Source organism: Nyctibius grandis, chromosome 8 (genome assembly GCF_013368605.1).
Source record: "Nyctibius grandis isolate bNycGra1 chromosome 8, bNycGra1.pri, whole genome shotgun sequence".
Classification (NCBI taxonomy): domain Eukaryota; kingdom Metazoa; phylum Chordata; class Aves; order Nyctibiiformes; family Nyctibiidae; genus Nyctibius; species Nyctibius grandis.
Window position 1 is genome coordinate 27,164,452 of NC_090665.1, and position 24,228 is coordinate 27,188,679.

Below are 24,228 nucleotides of genomic sequence, written 5' to 3' on the forward strand. Positions count from 1 at the left end.
TACAGTTATCAATATCTGGCTGAGCATCTTGTTCCTTTAAATTTCTGGATGTGGAAACAGTTTTTGGCACTGGGGGTAGTATGTGACTCAACATAAGATCAGGAAGGTTGCCTGTGTAGCCAAGTGGAGCCATTCTTTTTGGATTCACGTCTTTAAATAATGGTACCATGCATTCCTACTGCATGTCACTGTAAATGAGTGCATGAAAGTCCATGTGCCATGTAGAAGAGACAGCAGAAGAAATGTCTGAAAACCTCCTTTCCTGTTTTAATGTTGCATACAATCATAGAAAAAGGTAACACACACGAACAACTTAAGTACTTAATGGTTTCCCCTTAAAATTGTAGCTTAATGTTAATATGTCCTGAAATAGCTTGTAATTCTTCATTATACTTGTAATTATGCTAATTTTTAGCATACTATTGTTCTATATAAATATTCAGTTCCTTATATGAAGGTATTAAGGTACATGGAAGTCAGATTAGCATGCTGCAGTGAATCACAGCTGAGAAAAACAACAGTGCAGCTCAATGTGCTTTTAACTGGAAAGGGGTAGTGAGAGCTGCCATGGACTGAAAGGACAGCTGGCATGACAGCATTTGGCATCCTGTGTGTAATTGATTTTGAATGCTTGACAGATTTTTATAATGGTACAAGAGGCACTTAGACCAGCAGGTAACTGTTGGGAATAGATTGAGTGGTGGTGAGCCCATTTTCGTGTTACTCTTACTTGAGAATCCTTTAGACACACTTGACATCAAAGATATGTTCTCTTTTAAGTTCAAGCGCTTGTCAACTGTTACACCCCTTTTCATCAAGTTCAAGAAAAGCAGAACAACTTAAAACACCTATAAATTATTTAATTAAGTGATCATTGTTAAAGATGAAATTTACAGTGCAGTTTATATATAGTAGGGGTGGGAAATAGAGTATTGGCTGGGCAACCAGTCTTCAGTTTTTATGTTCAAATTATTTTTGTTGGCAAACCCTGAGCAGAGGATCGCTTGTGAAACTGAAGTAAATCAGCCAGTCCAACAACTACAATCAGGGACAAGACAAGCTGTTTCTGTCTGTTGGAAGTGATGGCATTTTTATTTTTTAATATGTGCTAAGTGGGCTCATTAAAATAATGCAACAATTCTTAGAGCTACTGGTTTTGTTTTTCTTTTTGTGTTAGGTGACTGCAAATTGTCAAGTAAAAGAAAATAATCACCGATCTAAATAGGTTTGTTTTTCGCATTCAGTCTTCCCATTTGTTTTTCTCCATCTGTATTTCTGATTGAATGAAAGAAACTAGGGTTCACCACCAGGATTTTAGAAGAGGATTAGTGGAATTGGATACCTTCATTCTGGGGTACGGAATGTAATACATTGTAAAGGAGTTTGCTTTGCAAATAGTTAAACATAATGTAGCCTCTCAAACTCAAGCTACCTGGAATCAAGCACCCAGATACTGAAGATTCAGAAATGACCAGTTGCTGTAAAAATCTAGGTCATACATTTCTAGGCTTTTGGTCTTTAAACTGGTGAAAAAGTATTTTGTTCTTCAAGGATTTTTTTTGCCTCTTTTGTAATTTGCTGCTAAAGGTTTGGTGTTTCACATAAAGTCCATTAAGGTTTGAATCTGTGTGGATATTTGAATTTGGGGCAATAAAATATCTCACACAATACAATGTAAATATGCAAAGCAACTGCTATGTTAAATTTAATAGACCGTGCCAAGCAATGTTCATAATATTTTATTAATGGCTGTGAATTTGAACTAGAAAATTTTACAGTGGTTGGACTGACCGTTCATCCAAAAGATGTAGGCACTTAATTGTGTCTAAGCAGCTGTCAGTTTTGTATGCCCTTAAGATGTCCCTTTCTCACTTCGCTGATCACATCATGTTTGGGGCCTCTGAAATGTTTAGACTTGAACCAGAAGGGAAAATTTTGCTTGTGACAAAACTGCAATGGCTTAACCACTGTGCTGCATGGCTATATCTTTATATTTCTCTGAAAAAATAGTCAGAGTTATAGGAAAGGACAAAGACAGTTGAAGTAAACTTTCATAAAAATCTAAATATCTATTTTGCAGTGTTTTGTGTGCTTGCAAAGTAATTTGTTCAGTAATGAGATGAGCCATTTTGATAACAGATGAGAAGTCTTTCCTAACTGAAAGAACTGTGTTTCTTGAAACTCTTAATTTCACCAGAGATTATATTTTTTAACAAAAGCATAAAAGGATGGTTCACTGGTGACCACAATTTTCACAGGAATAGAGGTTAATGGCCTTGGTATTTTATTTTATAAAATTAATCAGGTAATTTCAAATCTGGCTACCCAGATCCCTTCAGTTGTGCAAACTGTTCTTCATTTTCTGTTGTAAAGATCTCTGTGGTGTTTTATGTCAGAATAAAGATGCAATTTAGTGCCATTTGCAATTATTGCCATAGAGGAGGTAAAAAAATTCAATCAGGAGACAAAATCTTGCACTAGAGAAACATCTTGGGTGATCCTACAAAAAATAATTTAGCGTAGCAAAGCTAAAAAGTGGTATGGTTCAGCTAATAACTAGCAGCTATCACAAATTACTTGAGTTTTTATACATTTTTACTTATTTAGAACTCACTAGTTTAGAGTTCATAAATGGCCACTTCTGTATTGCAGTTAATCATATCAACTTTACTATCATCATCTTCTAAATATCATTTGGATACTAGAGGCTTCTTGACCCATCGGAGGGAGATATTTCATTGCTATTAGGTATTTGTTACAAATGTCGGACAAAAATTTATTTAAAATTTCTTCTTTAATACCAAATAATTTTTTTAAAAACATATTTTTTTTGCAGTTATTTAGAAATTAATTTATTGGTAATTTAGGTTCCCTAAAAAAGACCCAGAAATCTCAGCTAATACATTGCTGTAAAATACAAGCTGCGTGGCTTGAAGGACAGTTATTAAAGAAAAGACATATGAGACACCCACAAATCTTGTTTTGGTTTAATAATTCCATTGTACACATACAAGAAAGTAGCTGTAGACAGCCTTGTGATTCTGGATGAGAAAGGTGTTTCTCTGGTTAGGTCTAGAAGACAGTCCATAGAAAATTAGGACTAGTCCATAGAAAATTAGCCTAGATTAGCCTAAAATAGCGTAAGATAATACTTGCCACTAAGAGTCACTAATAAGACTGAAGAGTGCATTCCCAAAAGACATGTTAAAGTAAATGCACATAAAATGCAAAATGTAGAGACTGGTGCACTCTAAACTGTGTAATGCTGGCCTCGTTCTTAGCTATGTTGTGCTCTGTTAAAATATACAAGATGGATGAAATAGTTTTTTTCCTTTTTTAAAGCAAGAATATATGTATATTTTCTTCTGTGTTTTTTTTTAACTGTTTAATTTCTTTTTTTTTTTCCTTACCTTAAAGTAAGGGAAATCTTACTGTTAATCATAAACCCAAAAAAGTAGAACCTACTTGTCCTCTACAGTTTAAAACTGGGAAAATCCTATGAGCAGAGACACTGTTTCTTGCTTTAAAATGTGACAGAGCGGTAATTTAAATTATGAAGGAAGGCCAGTTCCCACTGAAGCCTATCTAAGCAGAATTTAGCATAGCTGTCATAGTCCATTTCATTTTCAGAAGCACTATACATCTGCTGCTTCCCAAAAGATAATCTTGGAAAACCAATTTGTATCAATATTTGACTTACATATTTGAAACTTCTGTCCTGTCCTAACCACTACATGGACTGATTTAAATATACTGGGTTCTATCAATATTGCAGCTGTGCATTTTGGATGATAAAAGTAAAGATTGTCTAAATACATGGCTGCAAAATTTCTCAGAAGCAAAATGTGATGTGCTAGATCCTCCCTGAGGTATTATTCTTTGTTATCATAAAACTAAGATAAACATTATTTAGATCCGATTTACATATTAAATTAGGGTATAATTTTAAAGGATTTGACTATCCCAGTGTTGATGGGAAATTCTTACCTATAGTCCTCTTTCTGTATATAGCTATATATGATTGTATTTTGTACAGTTATAGGAAATACTGTTATTCTTTAAGGGGAAACTTTGAATGCTGGCTCACGGGAAGCACTTCAGACCTGAGATAACTTTTCCTCTGAGGGGTGTTATGACAGATTTATACTTCTGCTCTTCCAGACATGGAGTCAAATTTCCTATTTTCCCCAAATGGTTTACAGCTGTCATATGTGGCCAAAAGGAGGAGCTGAACCCACTTACAGCAGTTGAGAATATGCCAGATAAACCTTTATTTAAATCAGTTTTAGAAGGTACATCCAATATAGTTCCTCCCATGTATTTGTAGGTCCTGCAGGCTTAATACTAGTGAAAGTGATTTCTTATGATTCAAGACGAGTTCTGGTGAAGAGCGGTAACTTCCTTACGAACAGCCACGGCTTCTGTGCTGCAAGACTGTGCCTGTTCCTGAGTGCTTTTGCTCCTAGCTGACAGAAGCTGGAAGCCGTAGGAATAATAGATCAGTTCTTCCATCCCTTTTCCAGAATCTTTGCAGTAATTAAAAACTAGTCTTTTTCTTCTTCCATCTGCACCTCTTTATCCTTTGTGTCAGGGAAGGAAAAACCTAGTGTTAAGCCTCCTACCCCAAATTCTCTCCTGTAGTTTGTGTCAAGCTAAACAAATGTACAAAACACAGATCAGCAGTGTCAATTAATTTTGCTATCCTCTACCTTCTACACATTATTTAATTTTCTTTTACTATAAAAGACGGGCAGTTCTCAGCACTACCCAGGCTTTAGTATTTATGCAGTTTGTACGTAAGTAATATTTGTAGCTGTATGCATGAATACAGTTATTTTTAATTGATGTAAATGTTCTGCTGACTAATCCTTGATCTTACTTGGAAACTTTTGTAGTTTTTAAATGGAATTTATTGCAACTGTATCAGTTGTTATATCAAGACAATGGTTACTTTCCCTATAAAAGCCATTAATGGTTCCCTATCAGAATGGTCTTACACCACTCAGGTTTCAAAATTATTTACTTCACATGATTACAACACATTACATTTTGAGGAAATATGAATTTCTGCTATGCCAGATGGTAATGGGTATTGAAGGCTTTTTCAGTGAGAAAGACAGGAAGCTTTTGAATTTCTTTTCTTCCAAAAGTCATGCCTTCCCACTCAACTTTATTTCCACCTGCCAGCAAAGAGAGATTTTTTCAAAAGTTGCTCCCTATCTTGTGCCAAAAGAAGTGGCCATATTTTAGCAAAAGTTTAGTGTAATGGAAAGTTCACCTTAATTTTGTGTCTAAAGATTTAAAAATCTCTCTGAACATTTTTGGATAAAAGCTGTTGCTGGGATTTTTATTGTTTTTATCATGACCCAGGGCATCTGGCTGGTCTGGGATTTCACCTGTCTGTGGGCAGCCAACAGGAGCGACTGTATCAGTGCAGCTCATGTGGCAGCAAGGCAAAGCTACTGTAGGCTGTCACTTGTGTAGAGTTACTTGAAGTAGGGGAAATCACAGGCTGTATAAACTCAGCCAGTCTATAGTAAGATTTCACAATTTGCACCAGTACTTGCTGCTGTTGTCTGTAATTAGGGAAGCTCCTCAATGGAGAACATGTCCTAGCTTTTCACATACTGAAGAGGCCCAAGATGTGCTATGTTACCTTTAGTGCATCTTTTTCCAAATCCATCTTTAAGTTGCAGTTTTGACAGTGAAATCTCGTATTTATCCCAAGAGACTAGGAGGCCTGTTTTCAGGATAGTGGTGCTGTGGTGCATTTATTAGGCTAGATTGAAGGAAAACTGACCACCTTTGGTATATAGATCAAGTAATGTAATTTATTACTGCGTATATGTTTAACCTTGAACATTTGACTTATTAGCATGAGTAATTGTTTAATATCAACATCTGTAGGGGCTAATAATGTTTAGAAGTGATACTTAATTCACAATTGATTAGTTTTCCAAAATATTCTTTATTATCACCCTCTTTGCTTTCTCAAATATTCCTAGAAACTGAATCTTCATTCTATTCTTTATAACATTTTTGTGACAGTACAACTCACCCAATCAGATTGACTAGGCTTCCTGTATTTTTCTCCCCGTTCTTGTGACCTGTGGTAACTCCAGTGAAATCAAATGATTTTGTTTCATTTACATACATGTAGTGCTGCTAAGTCCTGTGGAGAAACATTGATGCAAGACTGATATAATAAAGTGATGAATGAGGTTATGGAAGTTAAATTACTGTGTTAATCTGTTTTAAGCAAGTCTTCCTAGCATAAAGGATACAGCACTGGAAATTTTCACGTTAAAACAAACAAACAAACAAAAACACAATCCAAAGACCTAACAAATGAGGTGGCAGTTATGAACTTACAAATCAATGGCCTTAACCCATTCAGCACAGTAATCTTATGGTCATTCTTATCAGCATTTATTCTTGCATATCCCTCTCTACAAATACAACACAGGGGTTAAAATATATACTGTACACTGTAAGAGAGAGTGTGCAAGTAATGCTTTAGATAAAGCATCCATTCTTAGTAACCAGCTTTGATCAGTGATCAATAATGCTTGCTTTTTTTATGGTATGATTATTCCATTTACAAGTATTTTATTTAAATGATGTTGTTAGTGAAAGCAAGCTAAAATGTTAATGTGAATTCTCGTATAATTGCACGCACTGTCTGAATTCTTGTTGCTGTTACGTGGGACAAACATTGTTAAGATCACTTCTTCTGAACAAGGATATCACTACCTCACTAATGACCCTTTCTAATGTATAAAATAGATTCTGCCAAGCAGCATATCTGTGTTTGTCATCTACTCTAGGGGTTATGTGATATTGCTAATGAGATTTATCAGGTATTGTTTGTTAAGGAAAGCAGAGTGAGATCCCTGTGTGGAGTGATGCTGTAAGGGCAGCTTCCTATTCAGTGTGCATGGACCTAGCCAGAAGCCCCAAGCTGAGTTAGGAATTTTGGTGTCATTTGCAGCTCTTTCATACATTGCTGCCCCGCACCATTTTCATGGTGAGGAAATGATGTCTAAATAGTTATTGAAAAGAAAATAAGAAACTCCGAGAACTGGTGATTTGAATTTTCCATTTATTTTTTTTTTGTATATTCTGATAATACAAAATTTTATTTCTCATAGGAATTGAATTTTAATCAGGAAAGAAAAAAGGCACTAAGGAATAAAAACTGCCAACATTCTTTAGTCCTTTAATTAGGAAATTACGTAAGCCAGCAGTCTTACAACTGAATGGGCGTTTGTCAACGTGGGTGGATCTCTGAACTTACAAAGGAGGGTCACTGAAGTCAGGTGTAGGATCAGAATAATTTTATGAATGCAATCATTCCCACTCTTAAAGGCAGCCTCTTAAAATTATGTAGGATTTCCTTCCCACATCCTTCGAGTGGTATTTAAGAAGTAATGAATCCTCTCTTTAAAAAAAAAAAAATTTAAAAATATTAAGGAATCAAAGTGGTTGGAATCAATTCTTGTTGTGTAAAGAGGTTTAAGTCAAATGATACTGTATGGTTATAAATTACATCATAGACCCATCAGAAATTGCTTCTGTATATATTCCTTAGTCATTGCTAACAGATGGCCAGCAATTTAGAATTTCCTTTTAACGAATCCTTAGCCAGATCACCCATACTGATGAATTTGCTATCAAATGTAGTGCCTACTGTGTTTGAATGTTTTCTGAGTACACTGAACTTTTATCTATTTCTGACCCTAAAAACTGAATTAAATGATGAATTGAATTGAACCAGCTGTTAGCCAGCCTCCTTTGAAGCCTAAATGCCATGAACTAGTTTTTCTCTCTTAATTGTTGAAATTTGTGAGACCATAAATCTCTTAAAATGACTCTCAGTGGCCAGTTTTTTAAAAAGTAACTAGCATGAATACCAGTTCTGTTTCTTTTTCTGTCATTAGGAACTAGCACTGCTGCAGTTGGCATCATGACAGCGCATCCACAAAACTGTTCAATTCTTCTGGAACATTTACAGCTTTAATATATACAATTAAATTCTTCAATCTCCCAAAAGAAAGTCCCTAATTAATTCATTACCATATATATGAGTGGATCTCCCAATACAAGCTCTAAGAGAACTGCGTCCCATGGTAGTCCATTAAATACATGCTTTAATAAAGGTCTTCAAAGGACTTGTAGAAATAGAAGAGATTCTTGACCCCCATTTAAGCTGAATGGAAGATCTCTGGTTGTTTATGTGTTATTTATGTACTGTAATGACTGTGTTTGGAATAAGAGGCTCAGCAGGATTTGAATTTGAGCATTTCCCCTCCCTTGCTGGGGGGAACACTTGTGAGATGTGATCAGGGATCTTTTCAACCATACCTCTACCCTTGCTTTATTCTCCTACTGTAATAGGGTAATTTTGTTTCCACTGCCATTTTGACCATACTCTGCTTGTCTGTAAATTCCTGACATGTGCTATTCTGTGTTGTCTCGCTTCCTCATTTTTCACTTGTTCTCCCTCTGCAACCCCGTTAGCTTTAATTTCCCTCTAGTTCTGCTAAATCTAATCTAGCTAAGTACTTGTTTTATTTTCCTATTATTCATCTCCATGATATCTGGGTAACTTAAAGCTTTTCAGCTTGGTTGCAATAAAAATATGTTTCATCTAACTTAAGTTTCTTCCTGTTGCTCCTATTTCCTGTCTTGTACCATTTCCATTGTGGTAGGAAAGCTAATTTTTTAAAAAAAATCAAGTTTAGTGATGAAAATTAGGATCTCTTTGGTCACTATGGTTGCTCTCAGGGTCTGCTCAGTTGTTTCTGTAATCTTGAATCCTAAGGCTTTGGCCAGGGAATGACGGTCTGTTCATACAGAACTTGAGTTTGAGCAGAATTCTCCTCTGTAGAGGAATAAGGTCTTAGTCTTTTCTCACAACAAGCTTTATAGCCGCATTAATTCTTGGAATAACCTTCCATGTCTGTATATTCATTCCTCTTCCATCTTACTTCAAGTCTAGTAAAATTAATTTCTTCCATTATCATCCTTTGTTATATCTTTCTTGGCTGTTAAAATGCTCAAGTCCTCCAGTTAAGGACACTTTTAGTCAGTGAACAAATCAGTGGCATTATACCACAAGTGAAAGAAATTTCTTCCCCTCAGGACCTGATATCTGTACCATAGTGAAGGCTGTCATAGGGTACCAAAGTTTCTTGGAGTTATGCTTCCAATCACTAAGCTTCAGGTGGAGGTTTCTCAGTACTTGATGAGCCTCAGACAGCTGGAGAACTTTGAAGATCCCCAGCACTAAAGCAGATCTAGCGTGCAATATTAGTAAGATGTATTAATCTCCACTAATGAAAAAATTACTGTAATCTTCTACATTAAAAACAGTTTTAAGGAAAGTTCAGAACAATAGCGCATGCTTTAAAAAAACCCATGAAATTAATTTGTGCTAAGAATTTCCACTTTCAAACATATAATAAAAACAGGATAGTGCTGAGTGAAAAATGTTGTAAAAACATGGTGATTTCTCATGTCTAGATCATAGTATTATTTCATAAGAAATGATTATAAACCTCCAAAATTAATATCTTATTCAGCCATTGAAGGCAAATTAAATGCAAATGAAACTCCACAAATGAACGCATAATGCTTACTGCATTGAGGTTTCAAAACACATTTGTGATGCTGAGTAGAAAAAAAATCAAACTTACATTGAATGTGCTGTGCAAATGCAAATGTCATCATCCATTTCTTTTTATGCTTTTCTGGTTTCTGTTCTTTGTTTTGCAAATATGGTAATTGTAATGCAATTGTATTAAAATTGGAAGAAGTCATCAAAATTCACCCAGCAAGCACACTCTTCTTCCAAAGTTATTTGGCTCAGAACTGTAAAATGGATTTGGAATTTTAAGTCCCCAGTTTTCAAGCTTATTGTGTTACATTTATATATTCTACTATGGCATGAATGAGATCACAAATATTGACGTGTTAGTATAGAATTACAAAAAAAAAGCAGGTGTTAACGTGCAATTTATTTTTTTTAGATGGAAGGCCACCTGATCACTTTTTTTTTTTTGAAAGACAAATATTTTACTGCGTATATTGAGGCCTTTACTTAAACTTTGAATGGTGTACTTGTGTTTGCATGTTTATTTTCCTTCCAGTATTTTAATATCAAGAGTTACCTTAACATGTCAATTTTTCCGTACAAGTCCTGTGGGAATTAACTTGTTAAGCCTAAAAGGATTACCTTTGACTTCATGCATTTTACCCTTCCATTTACCCATACCCAGTGACGGTCTGACAGTGCTGGGAAGAGCGCTCTTGTGTTTGCTACACCAGTACTGACTGCAGTGCTCTGTGATGCTGACTCAGGGAGTTGAAGAATCTTTCTGCAATACACCATTAAGTTTGCTCCACAAACAAGCCTGCATTATACTAGGCATTTTAATCTAATGTTAGTTGTGACTTTGAGATTTGGGTAATCTATGCCATCGTGATTTGTGAGTAAGGAAAATTCAAAATCACCCTATCGTTTACACTATCTGCCGACGACTTGCTGGTCGTCAGTCAGAGTATTGCAACAAGCTGACAAGCTCAAGACAGATAGGATGATTCCACAGTCCGAGTGCTGGCATCCTACCAATTACATTTTTGCACAAAAATAATACCTTTCTAATGTCAGGTTTCCTGAGGTACATGCTGTGCAGACAGTTATTCTGCAGCAGCAAGCAACTAGTAAGGAGATAAATGGTACTGTCCATCTGGGATCCACAGCATAGATAGCAGATTAAGTCCATTAAGAGAGAGAAAGCTGTATTACTCTAAATGACTGACACAGGCTTTAGTCTGCTATGGTTCAGCTGGAAGATGCTGGAGCAGAATAGCAGCATGTCAGGTATGTGACCTGTAGTACTTTGTCAGAGATCCTTAGCTTTGTCAAATGCAAAAATAAAAATAAGTTTAGAAAAAAACCCAAAACCCCACAGTTCTGACAGGTCATAATTAGTGATGAGACCTGTGGCGCACAAAGCTTGGATAGAAGTCTTTGGAAAACTGATGAGCGAGAAAGGTGATTATCACATAACTAAACAAGAAGCACAAGAAAAAAGCTTAGTTTCATGCACAATATCTGGTGAACAAGAAAGGCAGAGGAACTTTAGGGAACTGAATGTAAAAAACCCCTAAGTGATAGCAAAAGTTAAAACATTTTATGGGAGATTAAAGTTACACCCTGTGGTGAAAGAGGCGTGCAGTCAAAGAAAAATACCTGTGTATTTTCATTTTGCAGCATAGCAGCAAAATCTGTTTTGATCTCATTTATCTTGTTAAATGTTTCAACCAACTCTGCATGCATTGTCTTTATATCCTATATGAAACAAGTTAAGATCCTGTGTGCTGTTTATCAAATTTTAAGATGTAAAGCAATGCTCTTGGAGCCTTAGCGACTTCAGTTAACCACAGCGGCGTTATGGTATGTGTTTGAGAGGATGATTGAATATTACAAGGCTACATGCAAAGCAGATCTTCGGCGATGTGGCATTTGATTAATGGGGAACTACAAAAAAAAAAAAAAAAATACATTTTGCAGTTGCAACATTTTTGTATTTGTCATCAGAGCCTATAAGTGAAAAGAGATTATCTCCTCGCTGTGCATGGGTAGCAGTGGAAAGAAAGTTTTGTGAACAGTACAAGCTACATCTGAGGGCCTGGAATCAGACTGATTACTTGGAAAGAAAGAAATGTTGAGTTTATAGGAGTCTCTACCATCATTTCCAGAGTCTTTTGGAATTACTGCTGTTCTTGGATGGAAGGAGAGAGAGAAAGGAGGAGGTATTTCTGTGTGTATGTATATCGGCTAGTGTTAAAACCTCAGTGCCCGTATAAACAGAACTATAGTTTTGATACTTTCTTGTAATCTAATCAGTGTATTAGAAATTTGCTTTAGCTACTGACAATCCTAAATGCTAAATCTTAGTTGATCATATGCTTGCTTCAAAAAAATCTGTAACTGATGACATAGGAACACAAATGCCATTTAATGTCCATGATACTGGGGAGTGTATATTTTACATAAAGTATCTATATAACAGAAATATTGATTGCCATAATTCTTATGAACTACTTAATCATGTTTGACCATGAAGTAAAACATGAGCAGATGTGATCAGCCTCTCAACTGATACAAATACAAAATAGGATAATTCTGTGAAATAGTAGAGTTATGCTGGTTTGCCCAGGAGGACTTGGCAGAAAATCTGTAAAAGTTGATGTGATTTTTTTATCTATATTGGTCAATCTATTCAAAAGATTTTTGCATTTTTTTAATGGAGGAGTTGTTGCTATGTGACACAGATTACAGCAAACACCAAAAGTGTTTATAAATGAGGTGGTTTCAGATGCTACGTACACAATGGTGCTTAAAACCTCACAATATCTTTCATAACAAATTCCATCATCGAGTGTGCCAGCTGAATCAACATCAGCCAGTCAACCATTGCCAGGCAAAAACAGGTGATGACCACAAACCAGGAAAAGGTTTGGTGCGATTCAAGCTGCATGCAGGAGAAGATAAGCACTCTGCATTGGCAAATACAGTGTTTGCACAACCACAGGCTGACAGTTTTCAAGAATTCAAGTAAGGCCCCTGGCTGTTTGCTTTCGTTTGCTTTCAATAACCTCTTTGCTTTTTGACTGTTTGTTCCTTAGGCTTCAGTTTACGTACCTATCTCTCTTAATGAGTCTGTGCATGTGGGGCCTATAAAAATACATTCTAGTTATGTGAATTATGGAAACTAAATACAGCCGGCCTTTCAGTCTGTATGAGTTGGAATCATCAAATATGTAACAGCTGCAGGTAGCAGTTCTTCAGTAGATAAAGTTTTTACTCTGAGTCGCTGTGGGTAAATAAATTTTCCAACATGGTGGATCATAATCTATCAATCATTCTGCTGTCTTTAGAGGTGTTCTCATTCAATTGAGATGTAAACATGAGGGGAGTTCAGTGAAAGTTTACTACATAGCCCTCCTCTCAACCCTTTGTTTAGTGCATGTATGAATGGACTAGAGCTGTTTGCAAATAAATTTATAGAAATATAGAAATTCAGGAGATTATTTTATCCAGTATAAACAGGAAAAGTTAAGAGCTTTCAGTTCTGTCTATTCTTAATATTACTGTTTTCCAAAATCTATTTTTTATATAAAATGTTTTAGATTAGACTGGTAGATGCAATTAATGTCAACAATATTCCTTTTTAAGTCTAGCTGGATCCATAATTTTTCCTTGTTTTTGTCAGGTTAATCAATACCATTTGTTTTTGCAGCACTAAACCTGAAGTTCACACTAATAGCATTTAAGATCCTTAAATAGAAAAAAAGTGTGCATGTGGCTTTATCTAGAGATTTCAAGTCCCGTTTTGCAGATATGCTGGTGTTTATGAAGCCATCAAGCTTCCATCGTATTGGTTAATCCAATTTAAAGATTTTTAGAATTCTTGTTTAACCTTCAGCTTGAGATAACCACTGGTGATGGTTTCAGAGAGAGGGAGTGATAGCATATTCAGGAGAAATACCGTATGTGAACGTTTGCAGCTATTACCATTTAAATAGCCTATGTCAACCTAAACAATACACAAGGGTCTGGATGACATTTTTTGTGGTAATTTGATTCCAAGGCTCTTTACAGTGTGATAAGTACATGATCCAAAATGACATATTATGGAGATATTCTGAGCTGGGGCAAACAGATCTCAAGCAAAGGATGATAGGCAAAACTGCATCCAACACCAGGAGCAGGAAAACAAATAGATGGAAAGCACTTTAAACTCTGTCCTCCAATATGTACAGCACTGTATTGTGATGTTCATCAGAGAAATCTCATCTTCCCAAGCTTCTTCCAATTTTCTGCAGCCTATTTGAATAGATCCACTTCTATTAGGACCAAATTTAATGGATAAGTAGAGTTTTTGTTCTAGCTGCATCAGTACTGCTGGAAGAATACCTGTACAAATCCTGAACTCTGAGTTCCTTGATCTGTAAATATCGGACATTTGCTTACAGGTACATGCCTGAATAACTCGGTAAGGTTAGTGTTCCAAATACAATTAGGAAAGAGTTTTCAGGATTGAGGATTAGGGAAAGTTGTATTTTTGGCTTTATTGCTTTTATTGCATAAAAAAAGGTCAGCAGATTTTTATGAGAACCTCCAGAGGAATATATGCTATAAATAAACCAAGGTCTGGAAAAAATAAGGTCCAGGGACTCTGAGTTATAAACTTGCCACTTGGACTGTTAGGAACGAAGAATGCTTGCAGCCTGCTCCCTGCAGTGGTGGGGTGCAGGGAGCTGGGAGCCCAGGGCTGGAGGAGTGCCGACACCCACCAGAGCTGACCTTCTCGAGAAGGAGAATGCAACTTTTGATATCAGAACCTGCTGTCTAGGTTGATTTTTAGAACACCGAGTTTGTGTTAAATTACAGCTTAACTCTTAATTGTGTAAGTGTGACACTTTCATGATAAACACAGGCTGCCTGGGTTCATCTGAAAACAATCTTACACGTTTGATTAATTTTATTCATAGGGACATTTTTTGTGTCATCTGCTGAGTGGGTTTGGTGCTTTTCCCCCTTTTCTTCCAAATCTAGCTTTGAATGCTTGCAAGGAGAGAAGAAAACAGGCACCAAGAGGAACCAAGGTTCTTAATTGTGGGAAGTATGCCTACAAAATTTTTCTTAAAACTTTGAATATTTTATTTTTGTAACAAAAAAAAAAGATCTCAAAGATTGAGGAACAGTTTTTTCTGGCTTTATTCTTAATCTGCAAAGTTGTTCAGATTCTTTGCCTAAAAAGATTTGTTCTCTTTTAATAAATGGACAAGAATGGATTGGTCAATACTAACATTTAAGACACAGTTTCTTTTTGCAAGCAGAAAGTTTGACTTAATGCTCCAGTCACATGAAAGGTGATGTGTGGCACAAAGCAGTACGGACATCATAACACTGACCTTGCCTTCTGGATACCATAGAAGAAGCAGTGTGAATGACAGTATTGACAATGTTATTATGTTATTGTTATTAATTTCTGTACATATACTCTAAAGTGATCTATGTCTGGGAATCTCCCTGGTTTAGTGTGTTTAGTGTCCAGTGTTTTGTTTAACAGGACTAATATACTATCAATATACTTTGTTATCTATTTAAATGTTCTTTATATAACTGTTAGTCCATTACCTGCTTGTGAAGTAGTCTGAAAAAAAGATTCCTTACTTTTACTTTTCTTTTCTTGTTCAATATTGTCTATGGAGGGATGATATATGGAGTGATATGTATGTGTGCATACATACACACACATACATACAGAAATACACATGGTATGTCTGTATTCGTGTGGGCCATGAGAATTGTGGAGATGGTTGTTCAGACTTCAACTGCTTCCTATAAACTGATTGCAGTTTTAAAAGCTCATTGTAATATAAAATATGCTTATGATGATCTTAGAAGTGAAAGCTGGTCTGAGGTGTACTGATATCTTGCTAATAGATGGTGTATGACACATGTTCAAGCAGAAAAATGTACCCTTTAAAAAATGGCACTCGACATCACTGACAATGTTAAATGATGCAACCCCATCAGTTTTGAATGAAGTTAGACTTTATCGTCATTTATAATTCATTTGGATTCCTCTTAAACTCTGCTTCGAGCGTGTTCTAGGTGTTTAGACTGCAGAAAGATAAAATGCGTAGCTGTATATTGCTGCCTAATAAATCTCTTTCATATTTTTCACTTGCAGAGACAGAGTAGCCTGACCTTGGAAAAAGACTGTAATATAGTGTCTTTATAAAGATGAGGAAGCAGCTTTGACAAGTAGAAGTTAAACCCTTGATGGTCCAGGACTATCTAGCCATTGCTTAATCTTCTTAATATGGTAAGACAAATCCCATTCTTCATTTTTATATTAACATATTTCTATTTTATTGCAGTTTTTAACTCTTAAGCAGAGCTATAGGAGCTTGGATAGAAATGCAAGGCGAGCACACACATTAAAAAGAAAAAGAACTCAGCTCAGCAAGCTCGCAAGTTTCAAAAAGCTTATTTTAAATGGCTGTGAGTGAGGAAAAATTAGGGCATTGAACAAGCCCATGTAACTACTGCAGAGACAATATAATAAGGAGTATAAGATGAGAATTAATTACTATTAACAATAAAGTACATTTGTTCTGGATAGGACTTGCTGTCAAGCAAGGATTCCTAAGTGGGCACAAGCTTAGAAACATCCAGTTCTGATTGTTACCTCCATCATCAGCAAGTTTCATACTTTTGGGAGCAGGATATGATTGTCCCCAGCTGTTTCTGAAAAGGAATATATAATGTCAATTTTAATCTTTGTGAGGTGACTGCCTGTTATTGTAGTCTGTTACAGTGCACAGAGTTTGACCAGAAGAATTTAACTTTGAAAAATATTTCTGGAACTGCAGTTCTCATCTTTCCCACGTCTCTTTTGCATTTCTCTCTCTCAAACTAGTATAATAGATACTATTCTGTATTTGAAGAAATTCTCTGACATAGAGTGGGTTACACATGCCATTAAAGCAGTCAAATAACTGAGCTGTGGCTGAAGTTGTCCAGATTAGTTATGGACAACAAATAATATTTTCAACAACTCGTACCTTTTATTTGAAGAGTAGTTATGTATTTTATGGTTAACTTTAAAACATTTTAACTCCTTTTGCAAACATAGGGACAGAGAGTCTATGGTGTCTCCTCAGTGTATGCTTTGGATATTTAAAATTTGTGATTTGAGCTGTAGAGTTGTCCCTCTATGTCACTGTTTGTGGTTGCTATCATTAGACTATATGACATTTTCTAGGAATTTTGTCCACTTCTGAATTAATTTATTTGGTAAAGTATTATTTTTCTTCTGTAAAACAAACAACAAAATCTTCTAATAACCCAAAATTCAATATTTGCAAAGATTTGTGTGAAAATTCACACGAGTGATATATCATAAATGGTCCAAATTAAAATTGGTTTTGCTCGAGTGAGTTGTTCTGAAAACATTTCCCATGTTTCACTAGCTCTAACATTTACAATCCCGTGTGGAATAAAATTTTTAGAAAATGAAACATTTGCAATCCAAGTCAAAACATCCCAAATCAAGCTTTGTACCTTCACTGTAAGGGTGTCACTGATATTTGGGAACCTGAATTTTGAAGGGAGGATTTTCAATCTAGCTGCTCAGATATTGATTCTATTCAGCATTCTCGTAAATAACCTTGGAAAGGGGTGATTAGTTATGAGATACAGGCTGCTGATTGATTACATATTTTTGAAAACTCAAAAGTAAAGCTGATTCTAAAGAGATAAAACATGTTTTTTATGGAGCTGAATGACAGATGAAATTCAATTTTGGTAAATGCAAAGGAATGCATATATTTAAAAATGCATTTTGACCTAGTAGTTACTATTCAGGAGAGAGATTTTAGCATTATGATTAGTTCAGTAAGACTGTTGCCTCAATGCTAGTTAAAGAGGAAAATACAGTTTTATAGAACATCCAGAGAAAAATAAGAAAAGAATTAGTACAATCCTTTTGAAATATAGGTTGCATTGTTATCTTGAATATTACAGACAAGACTGGTAGAAGTCCCCTAAGGAACTAGAATTGCTGCAAAGAGCACAAACAATAAAGGCATAGAAGGGTTTCTTGTTGAGGACCAATTAAATGGCTATATATCTTCTCCTTGGAAAAGAGAGGACTAGGGTTGTGGTAAAGGTCTAATAAAGATAATTGGTGTAGGAAAGGTAGTATTTTTTTATTAGTTCTTATAATGGAAGGATGAAGGTGTACTGAATAAAATAATCGTGCAGCAGTTTGAAGACCAACAAAAGGAAATATTTGTTTCATAAATGTGTAATTAAATTGTGGAATTCCCTGTTCAAGGGTATAATGGACATCCGAAATGTGAATAGGCTCAAATGGGATTTGATTACTTCGTGCTATAATGAATAGGCCTAATTTTGTGGATTTTAAAGAACGTGCAATCTTCAGATATAATTCCTGCCTCTACTTTCACATATAATATCCTGCTGGAAGGACATGCCATTCTCTGTTTTCCTAGTTTCTTACAGTATTTCCCAACTATGGACCTTTGTTCAAACAAAATATGACCGTTCTTGTGATCTTCAGACATTTGCGAACGGGACTAATTTTATCACTATAAACAGTTTCTCTATGAAGTGTGATATTAAATGCTTGCATATGTTTACACTTTAATCTTGTGAGGTGCACTTGCAAGACATCCTTGCTAAAATATGCTGTGTTTGAAAAGAACTCATCGATGGTCCATGTGCTTTCTCAGTATGTTCATGCATATGAGCTTTGCTGCACACAGTATTTTTGGCAGTCATGTGTGATTGTAAGGACAAAAGCGCATGTGCAAATTTAGAGACTGGGCTTTGCTGCTGTGTGGTTGCTGTTGCTTTTTTTTTTTTTTAAATTTGCTTCTGATAACATAGTTATATCAGCTGTCATCTTGAACAACTAACCTTGGACTAATGATTTTGTGTTGATGGAAATTAAAACCAAAGAAAGAATAGCATGAAGCTTCTCTTTTCCTATTTGGGATCTTAGAGTCATAGAATCGTTTTAGTTGGAAAGAACCTTTAAGATCATTGAGTCCAACCACTAACCCAGCACTGCCAAGTCCACTGCTGAACCATGACCCTAAGCACCACATCTACTTGTCTTTTAAATACCTCCAGGGGTGGTGACTCCACCTCTTCCCTGGGCAGCCTGTTCCAATGTTTGACAACCCTTTCTGTGGAAGAAATTTTTCCTAATATCCAATCTAATCCTCCTCTGGCACAACTTGAGGCTGTTTCCTCTTGTCCTATCATTTGTTACTTGGGAGAAGAGACCAACACCCACCTTGCTACAACCTCCTTTCAGGTAGTTGCAGAGAGTGACAAGGTCTCCACTGAGCCTCCTTTTCTCCAGACTAAACAACCTCAGTTCCCTCAGCCACTCCTCATGAGACTTGTTCTCTAGACCCTTCACCAGCTTTGTTGCCCTTCTTTGAACTCACTCCAGCACCTCAATGTCTTTCTTGTAGTGAGGTGCCCAAAACTGAACACAGTATTTCAGGTGCGGCCTCACCAGTGCCGAGTACAGAGGGACGATCACCTCCCTAGTCCTGCTGGCCACACTATTTCTGATACAAGCTAGGATGCTCTTGGCCTTCTTGGCCACCTGGGCACACTACTGGCTCATATTCAGCTGGTCTTCGATCCACACCCCCTGGTCCTTTTCTGCCAGACAGCTTTCCAGCCACTATTCCCCCAGCCTGTAGTGTTGCATGGGGTTGTTGTGCACCAGATGCAGGACCTGGCACTGAGCCATCACAGAATGTTAGGGATTGGAAGGGACCTTGAAAGATCATCTAGTCCAATCCCCTGCTGGAGCAGGATTGCCTAGACCATATCACACAGGAACGCGTCCAGGCGGGTTTTGAATGTCTCCAGAGAAGGAGACTCCACAACCTCTCTGGGCAGCCTGTTCCAGTGTTCAGTCACCCTCACCGTAAAGAAGTTTTTCCTCATATTTAAGTGGAACCTCCTGTGTTCCAGCTTGCACCCATTGCCCCTTGTCCTGTCAAGGGATGTCACTGAGAAGAGCCTGGCTCCATCCTCTTGACACTTGCCCTTTACATATTTATAAACATTAATGAGGTCACCCCTCAGTCTCCTCTTCTCTAAGCTAAAGAGACCCAGCTCCCTCAGCCTCTCCTCATAAGGGAGATGTTCCACCCCCTTAATCATCTTCGTGGCTCTGCGCTGGACTCTCTCTAGCAGTTCCCTGTCCTTCTTGAACTGAGGGGCCCAGAACTGGACACAATATTCCAGATGCAGCCTCACCAGGGCAGAGTAGAGGGGGAGGAGAACCTCTCTTGACCTGCTGACCACACCCCTTCTAATACAGCCCAGGATGCCATTGGCCTTCTTGGCCACAAGGGCACACTGCTGGCTCATGGTCATCCTGTTGTCCACTAGGACCCCCAGGTCCCTTTCCCCTACGCTGCTCTCCAACAGGTCTGCCCCCAACTTGTACTGGTACATGGGGTTGTTCTTGCCCAGATGCAGGACTCTACACTTGCCCTTGTTATATTTCATTAAATTTCTCCCCGCCCAACTCTCCAGCCTGTCCAGGTCTCTCTGAATGGCTGCGCAGCCTTCCGTTGTGTCAGCCACTCCTCCCAGTTTTGTGTCATCAGCGAACTTGCTGACAGTGCACTCTATTCCCTCATCCAAGTCATTAATGAATATATTGAATAGTACTGGTCCCAGTACCAACCCTTGAGGGACTCCGCTAGACACAGGCCTCCAACTGGACTCTGTCCCATTGACCACCACTCTCTGGCTTCTTTCCTTCAGCCAGTTCACAATCCACCTCACTACCCGATCATCCAGACCACACTTCCTCAGTTTAGCTGCGAGGATGCTGTGGGAGACCGTGTCAAACGCTTTACTGAAATCGAGATAGACCACATCCACAGCTTTACCATCATCTATCCACCGGGTTACATCCTCATAAAAGGCTATCAAGTTGGTTGAGCATGACTTCCCCTTGGTGAAGCCATGTTGACTGCCCCTAATGATCCCCCTATCCTTGATGTGCCTAGAGACAGCATCAAGAACAAGTTGTTCCATCACCTTTCCAGGGATGGAGGTGAGGCTGACCGGCCTATAGTTCCCCGGGTCCTCCTTCTTGCCCTTTTTGAAGACTGGAGTGACATTCGCTTTCCTCCAGTCCTCAGGCACCTCTCCCGTTGCCCACGACTTAGCAAAGATGATGGAGAGTGGCCTAGCAATGACTTCCGCCAGCTCCCTCAGCACCCGTGGGTGCATCCCATCAGGGCCCATGGATTTATGGATGTCCAGATTGCTTAATTGGTCCCTGACCCAGCCCTCATCTACCAAGACAGATTCCTTCTCTATCCTGACTTCTTCTGGGGCCTCAGGGGTCCGGGGCTCCTCAGGACAGCCTCCAACAGTATAGACAGAGGCAAAGAAGGCATTCAGTAACTCCACCTTCTTTTTATCCTCTGTCTCCAGGGCCCCCACCTCATTCATCAGTGGGCCTACATTGCCTCTAGTGTTGTTTTTACCTGCAGTGTATTTGAAGAAGCTCTTTCTGTTGTCCTTGACCTCTCTTGCAAGGTTTAATTCCAAGGAGGCCTTAGCTTTCCTAGTTGCCTCCCTACATCCTCTGACAACAGACTTCTATTCCTCCCAAGTGGCCAGCCCCTCCTTCCATGATCTGTACACCCTCTTCTTCCACTTGAGTTTGCCCAGCAGTTCCCTGTTTAACCATGCAGGTCTCCTGGTACCCTTCCTTGACTTCCTACCTGCTGGGATGATCTGGTCTTGAGCTCGGAAGAAGCAGTCCTTGAATGCTAACCAACTATCTTGAGCCCCCTTACCTTCTAGTACTCTGTCCCATGGGATTTCCCCTAGCAATTGCTTGAAAAGGCCAAAGTTGGCCCTCCTGAAGTCCAGGGTTGTGATTCTGCTAGCTATTCTGTTCCTGCCACATGAGATCCTGAACTCTACCATCTCATGGTCGCTACAACCAAGGCTGCCCTCAACCTTCACCTCTTCAACCAGACCCTCCTTGTTAGTGAGGATAAGATCCAGCAGCGCTCCTCTCCTAGTTGGCTCATCCACCATTTGCATCAGAAAGTTATCATCAATGCACTGGAGGAACCTCCTGGACTGAGGATGGCTGGCTGAGTAGGCCTCCCAGCAAATATCAGGGTAGTTGAAATCCCCCATGACAACCAGGCCCTGTAATTGCGAGACTGCTCTCAGCTGCCTGTAGAAGGCCTCATCACCCTCCTCATCCTGATCCGGTGGCCTGTAATAGACACCCACAACAGTATCACCCCTGCCAGCCTGCCCCTTAATTCGCACCCACAAGCTCTAAACTCGCTCCTGATCCGCCCCTGGACAGAACTCAATACATTCTAGCTGCTCACTCACATAAAGAGCAATTCCACCACCTCTCCTTAGCGGCCTGTCTTTCCTGAACAAGACATAGCCATCCATGACCACATTCCAGTCATGCGAGGCTTCCCACCAAGTCTCTGTAATTGCCACTAGATCATAGCCCCCCGACCGAACACGGATTTCTAACTCCTCTTGTTTATTCCCCATGCTGCGTGCATTGGTGTACAGGCATTTCAGGGAGCGAGCTGAGCACACCGATTTCACCCCAGGGGGATGGGAGGCCTCCTGGTCTACCTCAACACTAGAGCATTGCCCCAGTGGTGCAAGCCCAGCTACTACCCCATTCCCCTTCGAATCTAGTTTAAAGCTCTCCGAATGAGCCCTGCTAATTCCTGTCCCAGAACCCTTTTGCCCCTACGACATAAACCTTTCCCATGTATTACGGTTGAACCTCATACGGTTGAGCCTTGTTGAACCTCATACAGTTGGCTGCTGCCCATCAATCCAGCCTGTCCAGATTCCTCTGTAGAGCCTTCCTACCCTCAGGCAGATCAATAATCCCACCCGATTTAGTGTTGTCTACAAACTTACTGAGGGTACACTCGATCCCCTTGTCCAGATCGTTGGTAAAGATATTGAACAGAACTGGCCCCAATAATGAGCCCTGGGGAACACCACTTGTGACCGGCTGCCAACTGGATTTAACTTCATTCACCACAACTCTTCAGGCCCGGACATCTAGCCAGTTTTTTTCCCCAGAGAAGTGTACCCCTGTCCAAACCATGACCAGCCAGTTTCTCCAGGAGAATACTGTGGAAAATGGTGTCAAAGACTTTAGTAAAGTCCAGGTAAACAACATCCACAGCCTTTCCCTCATCCAGTAAGAAGGTAATCTTGTCATAGAAGGAGATCAGGTTAGTCAAACAGGACCTGCCTTTCATAAACCGATGCTGACTGAGCCTGATCGCCTGGTTGTCCTGTACATACGGTGTGATGGCACTCAAGATGATCTGCTCCATAATCTTCCCTGGCACCGAGGTCAGACTGACAGGCCTGTACTTCCCCATATCCTCCTTCCAGCCCTTCTTGTAGATGGGCATCACATTTGCTAACTTCTAGTCAACTCAGATCTCCCTGGTTAGCCAGGACTGCTGATAAATGATCAAGGGATCTTGTACCCCTTGCAGCATTCTGTTACCAATTTACAGATTGGTCCTTGATCAGGAGCTGAAATTTACCCCCTTACGTGCACCCGAGTTTTTTCCTTTCCTATGAAGAAGTGATTGAAATGATTTTGCGATGCACGTGCTGCTAGTGATTTTTGGGGTGTGGTGTAGCCTGTTTCACTCTATTTGCTTATTAATTTCAGGAACAATTAATTAATTTAATGTTGTTATTTTTTGGTCTTTGGTTTTGTCATCCATAATAGATGTTCTTTTCCCTTATGATAAATGATACAAGTCTGTGGATGTATGTCAGATCTCTCAGTTTACAGGATTCCTTTTCTTGTCAAAAGGAGTCCCAGGGAATGGAGGAAAATGGGCTAAGAAAGAAATAAGGTAGCAAAAACAGAAGGAGAAAATAAATTCACTGGAATTTTGAAATAGCCTTTGTGAGAAAATGTATTGTCAGCAAATTCTACAAGGTTTGTTTGCTGCAGAATGAGGAAGAAACATATTTCAGAAATATACAGGATGCAGTCTGATTCCCTAAAACCTCTCCTTTCTACTTTGGCCTAAATTTGGCATGGCTGGCATGTCCTCCTCATAGCAAAAATGCTGGAAAGTGAAAAGTGGTGCAGCTGGTCCCTGGCTAGTTCATTGCTAAGGGGAAATCTTAATTAAGGCCTCCTTCATTATGTATTACTGTGCCCTTGGAAGGGATCAGATGTTACATAGAATATTCCATGTCAGGGAAAGCTTCAGAGGACACTGGGCAGGGAATACAAGTACTTTGGAGGATGGGGTGTTTTTAAAATAGGTAACGCTACTTAGAGGCAGAGTTTTGGAAAATTTGGCCTTTGCTTTGGATTTACAATACTTTGGGCACTCTGCCTGTAACTGTACATTCACATCCTGGAATTTCTGCCAGTCACCTGCCACTTGATGTGATAAAATCCAGACATGCTTCTTGCCAAGTCCCCCAGGACTCCTCATTGCTCTATGCTCAAAGATTTAAACCAGATTAAAAGCAACCATGAGAACCAGAGCATGAAAAGAACCCTTAAATATCTGGGAAGC